This window comes from Triticum dicoccoides, chromosome 3A (genome assembly GCF_002162155.2).
Source record: "Triticum dicoccoides isolate Atlit2015 ecotype Zavitan chromosome 3A, WEW_v2.0, whole genome shotgun sequence".
NCBI classification, from domain to species: domain Eukaryota; kingdom Viridiplantae; phylum Streptophyta; class Magnoliopsida; order Poales; family Poaceae; genus Triticum; species Triticum dicoccoides.
This window is the reverse complement of record NC_041384.1, coordinates 448,700,164-448,711,181: the sequence shown is the minus strand read 5'-3', so window position 1 is coordinate 448,711,181 and position 11,018 is coordinate 448,700,164. Positions and strand designations below refer to the sequence as shown.

The following is an 11,018-nucleotide window of genomic DNA, read 5'->3' as shown; positions in this document are numbered from 1 at the left end:
AAACCTAACCCTCAACCCCGACCACGCCACCGCCGCCGCCGCCACCGCCGCCACCAACCACTCGACCGCAGCGCCGGCTTCCTCCCCAAACATAGTCGCCGCCGACCGCCTAGTCATCGCCGAGCACCCTTCACCGCCTCGTCCCCATCCCCCGCGCACCCAGCGCCTGCTTCCTCCCAAGGAATGCCGCCGACCGCTCTCCATCCCCACCACAACAGCGACCTCCTCCACAGGTTTCCTCCCCCGAGCAGGCCTCCTCCTCCTCAAGCTTTATCCCCCGAGCAGGGCCTCCTCCTCCACGAGCATCCTTACCCGAGCACTAAGTTGGGCTGCCTCCTGGTTCCCTCACCCGAGCAGCGGACCTTCCTGTACGGCCCCTCTCCCAAGAAGCTCCACCTCCTCTACATCCTCCCCTAGGTGCAGCGCCGCCTCCTTGCTCACCGAGAGCACTTGGCTGGTGAGATTTCAATCTTCGCAAACTTTTGTTCCTTTTTTCTTCTGAGCAGTAACTAGAACGACTTCAGAAAGTGTTTGAATTTGTATGTCACTATGTTCTGAAGATAACGACGAGCTTTGTCATCTGATAGCCCAAGTTTTGCTTATGGTGAAGAGATCTTCCATTGCAGCAAATGGATGCTCCAACTACGTAATAAATCAGTGAATCTCTACTCCTAAGGGAGCAGTTGGTAGCCTCGCTTCCAGGTTTTTTTTAGTCCCACCTTCCACGGTTTATTTTGGTACCTCCTCCCACCTCTAACTAAGCCACCACAAACCGAAAAAACCTGCTCTTGAGTTCCGAACCCGCACCATTCCACGTGCGACCCTCAATAGACGTTCGAAGGAAAACCTGTGACAAAAAACCTACGACGGTTAACCAGCGATAGAAAAACCGTGCGGCCGCACATACCAGCGACGAGTCTTTACTCCTAATGGAGCAGCAGATCGGTCTCCGTCGCCAACCAGACCTTCGCACGCCCGATCCAGCCCTACGCCCCCTCCACGGCCGATCCATCCCCGTGCCGCGGCCGATCCATGCCCTATGCCGCCGCCGATGCCTCCTCCTCCACCTCCATTCCCGAGCGAGGGCGCCCGCGGCCGCGGTCTTCTCCCCCAGCCACCATGGCTGCAGATCCACTCATGGCCGGTCGTCTAAGCTGCAAGCATGGATGGATGGATCCAGGAAGGTATCCTTCCTCCCTGGGTGGAGCGAGCTGCACATCCCATTCGGCCCTCTGTAGTCGGCCATCTCCGCCTCCTCCTCGCCGTCGCCGCCGCTGGGGATCGCGTCTTCACCAAGCGCAAGCTCCGCCCCATCCGACCGACCGCAAAGGGGTGAGTTTTCTTCATCCCAAAGCCTCCTGATTTGCTTACTGCACTCTTGCCATTCCGATGGAGACTAACCTCCTCTGGCCGAGCCCCAACTCTGCATCTCTCTCCCAATTACCCTCACCCCGTCACTTTGCTGCAGGTTGTCCATTGTAAATTTTCAAGGAGATTCAAATGTTCCTCTTCTGGATGATTGAAGGTAATACTTGGTCCAATTTTGCCACAAAAAATAATGTTAGCTTGTCATAGTTACACGTATATGCTTATGAGAATTTTCATGTTTGTTAGACTAAAAAAACTGTATTTTCTCCTTTTAGCCAGTGGTTAATTTAGCAGAGCATTAGCATAGTATTGGTCTGATCAGCGAGATGATGATCACGAAATCCCGTTGATAATCAAATCAGCAAAGATAGTAGCAGTTTCCAGTGTAACTTGTTGTGTCCTCAAATCAGCAAAGATAGTAGCAGTTTCCAGTAGACCTTTTCTACTGCAATAGGAGCTTCAGGCAGGGCATTGATGATTTGACGATGATATTGGTTAACATACTGATTTGTTAATATTTTTTAAGTATAAAAGCTAAATGTAATCTGCACAAGAGCCAAACCTGCAGAAGGTTAGAGTGCGTGTAGCTGTTTCAGAACCTAGGGAAAACTAGCTTAATTGGTCTCTTTAATATTTAGTGAGTCTATCCATGCACTTTTAGCTCTACTCACCACTAAAGATATCTACAACTTCCATGTTGAACGCATAGTTTAATTCAAACAGTAACATGGTCTAAGTCCGCACACAAGGTTACTGTACATAGAATCACATAAAGATTAATTTTTGGACTGTGAAACTAAATTGGACTGCTACTTTTAAACCGTACATCAAAATAGTGCAAATAGATAGTCTGTAGAAAGCATGGGACGTATCTCTCCTTTTTTTTGCGATTGATCTCCACATTATGTTTGGAGTCCAAGTCAAAATTATGCAGTTTTTGATAGAGGATTTGGAAAGACCGAATCTGTATAGTAGGTGGATTACCCAAAACAGTTGACTTCATCCAACCCAACCTCACATCACTGTGTAAAGTTTGTAGCACTTATTTTATATGCAGAGCACTTGTGAACTAGGATTTTGACCAAAAGATTTCGAGTGTTTTATGTGAGCTTGCATTGCAGGGATACTTGAAGCTAGGGCAATCCAAGTAAGATAGCTTCATCCTCAGGCAACAGGTTTATGTTATCTTATCATGGAGTCATTTTTAAGTTTGTGCCCAACGCCTTCATCCTTAGAATGGTTGCCCAGATGGCAAGCCACCGTACTCAGGCGACTGCCGCGCTAGGTATTCTCGACCACTGCTGCAGTTTTTCATTGCTGTGCTTATTCCATTTGCACCAACCTTGCTATTTAGTAATATGAGCGTCTATGTTTCTTCTACTACAATGACATGATAAGATTACCTTATCCCTTTCAGCAGGGTGCTCCAACTTTTGATGCTGGCAAAGCTTTTGGAATGATGGCTACATAATTTGTTAGTCTCCGTTGGAAGCTTAATTAAATTGAGGTAAATATGCCAGATTCTTTTGTCAAATAATAACATGACTGTCTATTTTGTTCTCAGGACCAATATCTGTGCCTATCAATGAAATTTTGAGAGTAGTTTTTGTTGCCTCTATGTAACCCTGATAGCAGCTTCTCTGAAGGTTCAGATGTGTGGCAAAGGATTTCAATTTTCCTGTTTACACAAAGGAAACTTGAGGAAGGTTCAGATTTCTCATGCTCGGTGCTGTGCTCTCAAGGTTACATAGACAAAAATGCCTCCTATTTACACAACGGCAACCCGACGAAGGTTCAGATTTCTCATGACTGGTTCAATGGGTATTTCATGCCTGTGCCATCTTAATTTATTAGGAAAATGTAGTTTGTTTTATAGCTGATGATGCTCGATGCTTTTTACCTCAGTTTAGTAAATGCTCTGTTTTAGCTCATAAACTACATGGCAAACAGGATGACGGGGCGGGTCAGGAGGCGGGGAAGCCGTCCATGACGATCCTGGTGGCGTTGCTAATGGCGTTAGTGGCACTGCCGCTCCTCATGGTGCCCGACATGCTCTCTATGCCAGGCTCCAACGGCGTGGATCGCGGCGCCGCCCTGTCGCTCCCACGCCCGTGCTTCAGCAGATCCGTGTTTGAGTCGTGCATACCTTTAGCCGCCTCCCCTCCAATGTCCACGACTCTGATATACCGTGTTTGTTAGTCTTGACTGGTGTTTGTTCTCCGTATTGTTGTGCAGGAGGCTGGAGAACAGTAGGGAGAAAAGGGAGTCGTGGATGGAGGTTCTGTACTTCTGTTGTATCAACATCTTCTCCATGAGTCTTTTGCCCCCACTCTGTTTTTGGTTTGGGCCGAAACGTCATCGTCTTGATTCTTTACGTGGTTCATTGGCTCAGACTTGTCCTACATGGCCGAGCGAGATCGAGGCTAGCCGCCGGTAATGTTCTTCTCCCGTGCAAGTTCCGCACTGCATTGAAGCATCCAACACATGGTGAGACATCTTTTTAGCTTTTAAAAAACGTGCACCATCCTTTCTCATCCAATGTATTTTCACCCCTGATTTGTGACCTCCTAATGAACATGAAGATTCATATGCTAGCTAGAACACAATATATATTTGAAAGCAATATTTTCTGATGTACTATCCGATGAAATTTTATTTTCGGAGACGTTCATTCATAATTTTGACGACCTCTTGATTCATGTCATTGGTAGTTATTTCAACAGAACAAAGATGTTTTTCAGCACTTTTCAGATAGGAAATATCCCTACGGAATATTTTGGACAATATACAACATGTTCTGTGGGCTTGAAGAAAATATATAACATGATATGTCACATACTTTATTGTTAAGTTACAAGAATAGTTGTGGACGCCATCCAATTTTACATAGATTTCTATTTGTTGTGCACTGATATTTTTGTAGTGTGATGATATAAAGAAGGAATGTACATTATAGGGTGTTTGCTACGTGCTACATATATCTTACTCAATAGCAGTTAGTCAGCTTATATTCCAGTAATGAGAAATGGCACAATCATCTCGTGCCATTTCGTGGGAGCAGTAGAAGTGACATCTATGCTATGGTCTGAAGTAGAATTGTAGAACACTAATTGTATGCTATGGTCTGAAGTAGAAGACATTAAGGCGGTTCAGCTATCATCCGAGCATTCAAATAGGCAATGTTCTGTTAGCTAGAACGCATCAAGTTTTTGGTTGATGTTCATACTTTTGCGTAATGTTCCTACTTTGGATGCGCACAGATGTAGCTACGTTACAGGTGGGACATCAGCCAAGTATGTTTCGAGGTGAGACATCCATCAAGTTTGTTTGGAGGTGAGACATCCAGCAATTTTGTTTGAAGCCTCTGCAGACCTTCTCACAGATGTTTGTTCATATATAAAATTGACTATTCCAAATAGTACACTGATAATTTTTCCAAACGAATCTTATTTGAAGAAAATAAGGGCCTTAGAAGAAAATAAAAAAGTAAGTTCCCCTTGCACCATTGCACGTATTTAGTAGATTAAATATGTTTTTTCCTAAAAAAGATTTTTTATGAATATTTGTGTTTGCAAGCACTTGTTTGAAAGCCATTTACACTTACTTTTGGATGTACCTCCTGTTTTTGAAGTGAAGGCCATTTACACTTACTTTTGGGTGTACCTCCTGTTTTGAACCCATTAACTTAGATTCTGTTTTAATTTGTGGATATATATTCCTTAAACCAATTGTTCTTCGATATTCTGATGGTTATAAGAAAAATGTTAGTTCTTGTTTAGGATTTACATTGAGTAAAAGTCAACCTTGCTTAGCGTTTCAATTAAAGAATTTGTAACAAAATGCTCAACAGTAAGGAAAAGTGTGTTTCGTTTGTTGTGTGTATCTGAATTGATTAGCACCTGAAATCTTGTTGAACTGATAAGGTTGTACATTTTCCAAATTGTTTGTCGGAAGGGTAATTTCTTTTATTGCTCATGAACAGAAATTGTGCAGTCCAGCTCCTGCGTGCTGGTCACCGAGCTCCACTGTGTCCAGCTCATCCGACCATGTGCTCCACTGCATCTAGGTCAGCCGATCTTGTGGCAGAGCTACACTGATGCAAGAGCAAATAGTTTTACAATTTCTTTGTTGTTCCTTTGTACTGGATAACTGTGCATTTTTAGAGGTGTGAAGATGTAATGCAATAACAGTAACTGGGCGTAGGCACATCCGTCTCGATAAGAATTATGGGAACGGACAAAGGCAAGGCATTCCAATGTAAGAAATGGATGAAGGCAAGGTATGTCATTCTAAAAAAGGCAAGGCATACCAGGATGCTGCATTGCTTAATGTCCAGTTCTCTACGCTTTCCCTATAGCAACCTTTTTTAGATCTTATGAGTTGTGTTTTCCTAACAAAAAAATGTCCATATGGATTCACTGAAACAAGATTATATTATCAGCAATTCTGTTTGCATGTAATTAATTAGTGATAGCCTATGCCTCACACGACTATTTTTCCAGTTCAGTTGTATCCTTCAATATGGGTGCAATGAAGTGTGGATAGACAAACACATTTCTTTTACTGTGATATCATTGACCTTGTTGATTTATATTTTCAAAACTGATAGGAATGAAATCCATATGAATCTTGTGATGCCAAAGCTCTAAGTGCTGATGATTTAAATTCCTATTAAAAAATCCTTAAATAGAAAGTGGACCTTATAGCGGAGAATAATGTGTAAGCTACAGGTGGAGTCCATCTCAAGGGAAGTGAAACCGAAAACATAGACCACATTAGAGTCGAAGATAAGGTGAATGCAATCACAGATCCACATGAGAGTCAGATAAGATTGGTGAATGCAATCAGAACTGTCAAATGTGTGTTTTCCAATTTTTCATGCCGCATGATCTCTGCCCACTTTACTAGAAGAAGAGCCTTCCTACATGGTGAAGGTGGATAAGGAGCCATTCAACTTAGAGGAAGTGTCTCAATAAATGTGTGTGTTACCAAGGTTGAATTGTCTACTCACTCTCTTGGAGGTTATGTTCCTTCCCATCTATTAAGCTGTTAGTATCCTTATCACCGTGTCTGGCTCCACTGAAAAGCTCACACCGCCATGCTTGAAGAACATAAATGGTGGTACATTATTCTGATATATTTTATGTGCCGCCATTGTGGTAGAGCCCGGCATGAAGGGTGGGTCCAGTATATAAGCAGGTGGTACTAGCACTAAGATAGGAAGGTCATTTCCGCCCTTGTCCTTTGTTGATGGCCTGCCAAGGCGGCGTCGATTACTGGTTCAATTTGAACACGAGTTAGTGGATTTTATTATAAAAGTGAGGTTTAAGAGTGGGTGATGGTTATTTGGGTTGATATGTTCAGTTATGGCTGTTTGAGCGAAATAATTTCCATACCTTAGAAAATATGGAAAAGTGCATTTAATTAGAGATGTCATTGCAGCAAATTGCATGAGTGAGCGGTTCATATTTTTTCATTAAGTCATACATTTTTTTGGTTAGGATGAAAGGGTATATGCATTGGGGGGTTGTTTCAAGAGTTAATAATGGACACGGTGGTGTATCAGTTGCTTGCCAACAGCTATATCATATTTTTGTTTCATCGTAATACACGACATTCATTTCCGTGTTACAACATGGCAATGGATCAGGAGACGTCGGATCCTCCTTCTTGGCTCGGGGGTGTCATGGGAGGCGCATGCCTCGCCCCCCTTGCTGGCGGTGGGATCGGCGTGAGCACGGGAAGGGAGGATTAGGGCAGAGAGTAGGGCGGTTGGTGGTGGACTCTTTATTAGCGGTCCGTGGGGAAGTACGGTGCGAAGGAGAGATGTGTCATTGCGATGGTGATGCGGGCGTCATCTACCTTTAAAGGAGAGTGCTCCAGTGAGAAATGTCCTGCTACAACAAGAAATCAAGCAGGAAGGGAGGGTCCTGCAGGAAAAGGGAAGGGTGCGTCATGGGGTGGAATTTTTTGTTGGGACTTTGGACCGCCTGTTTAAGATAACATGACAGATAGTACGGACAACCATATGTCTCCCCCATGGGCTGGATTTGGGGGTGGATGGACTGTCCAGATGGTTGGATTTTGGATAGCCCGTTAGGGGCTTGTTTGATGCTCAAACACACCCGGATGTAAGAGAAATGAATTTCAACCTTGGAAACGGCCTTAATCGTTTATTTGATTTATTTATATGCACTATAGCTCGTATCATACATAAAGAAGCACTCGAAATAAAGCAAACACGGCTGAACTTAATCATTTGTTTGATTCATTTATACATATTGTAGCCCGTACCATACATACAGAAGCACTCGAAATAAAGCAAGCCGATTGGGATTCCGATATATCTGAACAACAATGTTTATATCTGTATGGTATTCCAATGAGCATAGGCGGGTAACAAATTCGGAATACAAACATTTATTTTTGTCATCACTATATAATATAATATTAATTTTGGAAATTGCGGGGATGTGCCTCGCTATTTTGGTTTTCATTTTATGCTCTGGTGGAACAGTAAAGAACCGGTTAAGCCGCTTTGCGCGATGCGTATTGTCTGTTAAATGTTTGAAGACCTTGGATGTGAAGTACTCGTGCTAACTACATTTTTTTGCTTGTGTGGGATGAGTATGAATTGAGGAGCAGTTTTTATTATATTTTCTAAAACATGGTGCGAATGAAGCTAAAGAATCTTTTCCATTGGGCGAGAATTTCTTAAGCGCATCAAGTAGTAGATCTTAATAATTTGTAATGGATTTTTAATCGGATCATTGCTCTATATGTATACAACATCAATTTGCATTTTTGTTATCAATTATTGTAAGTGAAGTGGACTTCAATTATTTCTATATGTATACATCATCAATTTGCATTTTTGTTATCAATTATTGTAAGTGAAGTGGACTTCAATTATTATGCAATTGTGTTTGTGCTATATTGTCTCTACATGTGAAATTTAATATGCATTAATTTTATATAACACCAGCAAAATATTTCAAAAGCCCGTAGCAACGCACGAGCAGTCTACTAGTCCCAGTAGGTGTACTACAAGCAAGCTTTCGGAAATTAAGTTTCAAGGTCGTGCTGCAAATATAGCTAGAGAACTTCTTTCTGTCTATTTTTCTGCACATGTAGACTGAAAGTGAAGTAACGCTTCTAGAGTTTAATAGTTTTAACTAGTGAATGTGTTAGTTTTATGAAAATAGATATATGGGGTTTGATCTGGAATTTTCTTCTGTAATTTTCTATTGCCAGTTTGCCACTGCTCCCAGTCATGTGATTCAGGAATTTAATTATCAGTAGTTGTCTATCATAGTAGAAATCCCTTCAAGTGTTGCAACCTTTATTATTGAATTGAAAAACATTTGCCTGATAATTTAATTTTCTAGAGTAAAATGAGAGCAATTGGGTTTTGTACTGTCGCCCCTACTGGAAATTGTATGGCATCATGACTTATTGAATTACCAGATCCCCTGTTCTTAAAACTGTTTTTATTTAGCTTAATGCTTAAGAACAAATTCAACCAAAGCTATGTTCACGGAGATGGTAAATATCTTAAGATGTGCCTGTGGTTCAGATTTTAGAAAATACCTACTCGCAGTGTCACATGCAAGTAATATGACCCTGGCAGTACAGTACCTTGTCATGCAGGGCCACGAGTAATATAAGACTATTGTTTTGTTGCTGATAATTAGAACGTTTGGATGCTCGTTGTTTAGGTTCTGCGTCCAGTTTGGTAGTAGTGCTGGTGTGTGTGGCTTAGTTACTGATGTTTTGAGGTACCCCTGGAGGGGGACGAACTTGAGATATGTGATGTTTTCAGTAATGAAAATTGGGAGATATGCTCCTAAGTAGATTAAAAAAAAGAATTGGGTCATGGGGCTAGCTGACGACCATGCTCTTTTCTCCTATATGTAATTCTTACAAACTATTCCCTAATTTTCATTTGATGCTTTCACTAAAATAATATTTTGGATTGTTTGTTTTGTGATCAGTGTGCATCTTGTTTGTCCTCTCCACCAAGCAGCGTCGACTACTCCATACAAGCACATAAGCTTATGCCCTTATGAAGTTATGATTATATATTTACCAATGACTATTATGGTTGATAGCTTTAAAGTCTTTGCTTCTATATGCAGCTGAGAATGACTTATAAGTTCATGGCAAAAGCAGCAACATCAGTACGTAACCACAAGCAAGCTGAGGGGGTAATAATCTTGGTATTTAAGTCTTAGATTCAGTATTTTGCTTTTTGGATACATGAACATTGAAACTTGTTTAGCATTTTGTTTCTTATATGCTTCATGCCAATAAAACTGCAGTAAAATATGAGCCGAGATTTTGCTTGGCATGTGTATGTATGCATGCCCTGAATTTGCTTAGCATTTTTATGCATACAACTATTGGAAGCTTTTACATGTCCTGGAACTGAGCTTTTGCATGCCCTGTGTTTTCTGAAGCTGAGTCTTTTGTTATTGGCTAGTACTTGAAACAGAGTCGCAGGCCTCCTGCCATATAACCATTTATGAAGTGCATATGTGATGCCTTATCTTGTATTCCTACAAAGAGTCCAGTATTGTTTTCATGTGTAAAAAGTGGCTGACCTGGCATTACACTGTTAAGTGTTTTGTACGCATTATGAATCTTGTTGTAGATACACACTGAGCTGAAAATGTTGCTAGCAGAAATAGGTTTTCTGTTAGCTACGCATCTAGTTTAAAACATGGTATGACTACTTGCTTTGGAATAGTAACGCCTTGATATTATCTGATCCTATCTCATGCATATTTTAGTTATTTCCAGACAAAGCTTTAGGAACCGAGTTCACTACAACTCGAAGTCTTGTGCATGGAGGAGAATTGAGATATTTGCGCATTCTGTACTAGTCAAAAGGTATGTGTAGATATTCTGCTCATTCTAGTTCATGCTGCTACTTTATTAAGGTCTTCTTTTATGAGCCTCTACCTTGTGCAAATAATATGATTATTTAGCAGCCTAGTTTCATAGCTTTGAATCTCATGTGAATAAACTATATGTCTAGGTGTTTGCTGTTCTTTGCTTAACTAGATATCGAAGTATAGACAACAAGCTCATGTACAAGATGGAAATTATGATGGTTATTTAGTTTATTTCATTGGTTCTCAGCATATTAATTGATTGTAATGTTCTAGCTTTATTTAATAAGAAGATGTAAAAGAAACAACAAGTAATCTCCATTTTTTGTTCTACAATATAGATAGTTTACCAAGCTTATTAACTTATAGCACATCTACCATCTTCTCCTTTCAGGTTGGCATCCTGGTTGGAAGATCTTGTGTGCTACTCTCTACACGATGTTCCTTCTACATGATAGCACTTGACGTCTACATGATAGCACTTGAAGTCTACATGATGTTTCTTGTATTCATAGCTCAAACCATTTGTTTAGCTTAGTTTGAACAAAAAATATTATTGTCTTACATGTAAATAATGTTTACTAATGTAGCTGGATGCTACTGAACACATGTACGAAAGTCAAAATACTAAGTGTTAGTCATTATGTGTTTGAGAACTGCCGTTGAATCTTGAGTGAATTCCTGTATGAATAGAAATCAAAAGAAATATAAATGCTACCAAATTCCTGTATGAATAGAAATCGAAAGCAACATATA

The 11,018-nt window shown here is 41.1% G+C and overlaps 2 long non-coding RNA genes across 3 annotated transcripts; both read left to right on the top strand.

Annotated features, from left to right (window-relative positions):
- Nucleotides 1-915: 915 nt before the first annotated feature.
- On the top strand, nucleotides 916-2,600 carry LOC119271611. Its single transcript, XR_005134634.1, has 3 exons — nucleotides 916-1,332; nucleotides 1,469-1,525; nucleotides 2,490-2,600. It is a non-coding gene; the product is annotated as an uncharacterized LOC119271611 (long non-coding RNA).
- Nucleotides 2,601-3,368: 768 nt separating this feature from the next.
- LOC119268510 lies at nucleotides 3,369-10,922 on the top strand. Of its 2 annotated transcripts, none has more exons than XR_005133205.1 (7): nucleotides 3,369-3,646; nucleotides 3,761-3,855; nucleotides 4,629-4,701; nucleotides 5,351-5,434; nucleotides 5,559-5,647; nucleotides 9,363-10,260; nucleotides 10,657-10,922. It is a non-coding gene; the product is annotated as an uncharacterized LOC119268510 (long non-coding RNA). The 2 variants fall into 2 exon arrangements; XR_005133206.1 differs by having other exon boundaries at nucleotides 3,369-3,659.
- The last annotated feature ends 96 nt before the right edge of the window (nucleotides 10,923-11,018 follow it).